The following is a 2,500-nucleotide window of genomic DNA, read 5'->3' as shown; positions in this document are numbered from 1 at the left end:
AATGTATTATATGAATAATACCTTTTCAATCAAAAGAATATTTCAACGATTCCCATGTTTGTATTTCGAAAGTAAAGTAAAAGGGATACAGATGATAGGAAATTTATTCCAGCCAAATTTGAATTCTATTCTTCCTAAATTTTCTATTTCGATGAACTGATTCTTACCAGAATTTTATATGGACAATGAGGAACAACGGACCCTTTTTCTTATTTGTTTTAGTTGTTTCCCTCTTTACTGTTCAAAGAGAAAGAGGAAGTCGTTCTGTTATTAAGTGGATACGCACTTTCTATGGGAAAGAACATAGACATGGTGGTTGTCCAGGGAGATATTACACATAATAAGATCCTGTCTTGGGCGAGTCCCATATTGTGGACTTACCACTTGTTTTATTATTTAAAAAATTGGATTTATGCTTTATCGACTCATTTCAAATCATAGTTCAAAGGTTCAAAATCGGTGGGTTTTACTTTTACTATACTTCTTTTTGAAATCCGAAGAAGTTATCATATAATTCCCTGGATCATCTATCAATGGCTCAATCAATTACTTCTTTGAAATGCTAAAAAAAAGATTACTTGGTTTTCTTTTATATATGCCCATACTGTTTTTCCTTCATTGATTTGATTCTTTCGATGGATACCAGGATTCATATTTGAAATAATCAGAAATCTAGGAATTAGACCCATAAGAGTAAGAGTTCACTTTCGATTATTTCAAATTGATTGTAATCAATACAAATCAAAGCAAAGAAATAGAATTGGGGTGCTATGTACATATATGTAATTGATATCTACATATATGAAAATACATATCGTGGATTGATCTATATTAAGATGTTATACAGTACAACTTTAAATAACATTAATATAATAGTAAATATAATAGAATAATAGATAGACTGGTAGAAAGATTTATATATAAATCTTTCTACCAGTCTATCTATCTATTAGAATACTATTAGAATACTAATACTGCTGATCCTAGTCCGCTCATTTCATTTAAGACACTAAATTGGAATGGAATCCTTTTCATTTTATTTCTTCAATTATTGATAAGGACTAAGAAGTTCAGTTTCATTCAAATTAATTATTTTGACTAACTGTTTTTACGTAAATGATAAGTAAAAAAGCAGTAGGAACTAGAATGAACAGTGCAGTAGCAATAAATGCGAGAATATTTACTTCCATAATATCATCGTTTCATTTTTTTTTTTTCGCAATAACTCGGGATTTAATCCCATAGAGATGATAAATCTTTCGCCTGTAATGTAAATTCAATGGGATGAATTACATCTCGATGATATTGAATCGGATCAATATCATGAATAACAATATCTGAGCTATCAAATTGATTCATCGTCGAGAATTGAATAGTATAACATAGGAAGATCTTTTATCCATACCGACTCAAAAATTTTATTCCTGATCCACTCAAGAATTCCTTTATTTATCCACTCTTTTTTTCTATAACCTATTGCCTTCCTTGTACAATTATCAGATAAAGTATCATCTGACCGCTTTTCCACTTCCATTGATTACAAACCCAAACAAACAATAGAAGTGAAATGGAAAAAAGGAATAGGGGTTATAAACTACGTTTTTTAATGATCTAATTTTATTGGAAGACAAAGAAGGGTGATAAAGATGAGTCCTGGTATAAAAGATCTAATATTCCATAAAATTCACTATTTTAGAGTTTGTTCTTTCTTCGATGGGACCCCTAAAAAAGATTATTCATTACCTTGGTAAGAGTGGTGGGATCGTTGTTTGATCTTTTTTTTTTTTTTAATATCCTCTTTCCTTGGATTAGTACTCGGACTCATATATCAAAAGGTCAGTATGAAATTTGAAGGAGATCGATTCTTTCAAATTAAAATTAGTAATTGAAGTTACACAAAATCGGAGCCAGAAAAGGAGATAGGTTCAATTTGAAAAGTATTCTATTAGGGTAACTATGTTAAATTCATTTTGTTTTTGTATCGTACAAAAAACGAATTCTATTTGTGTATGTGCTCCCGGGAACGATATGGTACTCTATTCCATTACACGGATCAGGAGTAATCGAAAAAGCCAGACCCAGACCCAGCACGGTTGGATACCCGAATATAATGCTACCAATAATTGTACTAATGCACATATGTCTCTCTCCCATCAATCGGTACTAGTTAAAGTAATGGAAATTCCCATATTTGTTTGATGAGAAATTCGAAAGAAAATATATATAATATAAATAAAATATAAATTAAGAATAAGCATCCCCCTATAGATAAATAAATCTATTTTATTTTTTTTTATTGGATCCGTCGGGACTGACGGGGCTCGAACCCGCAGCTTCCGCCTTGACAGGGCGGTGCTCTGACCAATTGAACTACAATCCCAGGGAAATAAGGTGTATAGCCATAGCCCACATATTCTTATGATTTAATTCAACCCATTTCTATTTAGAAGGGCCATCTTATATTATAAGAGAGACGCGAGTGATATATTGATTATACACT

General features: G+C 31.3%; 1 protein-coding gene and 1 non-coding gene across 2 annotated transcripts in view; one reads left to right on the top strand and one right to left on the bottom strand.

Annotated features, from left to right (window-relative positions):
• The window catches only part of LOC132254432 (photosystem II CP43 reaction center protein-like), a 9,503-nt gene that overhangs the window by 865 nt on the left and 6,138 nt on the right, over nt 1-2,500 (top strand). The window contains 1 exon segment of the mRNA XM_059740035.1: nt 1-2,500. This exon segment is cut by the window's left edge and continues 865 nt beyond it; it is cut by the window's right edge and continues 3,844 nt beyond it. The gene's annotated coding sequence lies outside the window, so the exon portion shown is untranslated.
• Nucleotides 2,307-2,380, bottom strand: TRNAD-GUC (transfer RNA aspartic acid (anticodon GUC)). Its single transcript has one exon. It is a non-coding gene; the product is annotated as a tRNA-Asp (tRNA).

Source organism: Vitis vinifera, chromosome 10 (assembly GCF_030704535.1).
Source record: "Vitis vinifera cultivar Pinot Noir 40024 chromosome 10, ASM3070453v1".
Classification (NCBI taxonomy): Eukaryota; Viridiplantae; Streptophyta; class Magnoliopsida; order Vitales; family Vitaceae; genus Vitis; species Vitis vinifera.
Note: the sequence above shows the minus strand (reverse complement) of the source record. Positions and strands in the feature narration are given on the sequence as shown.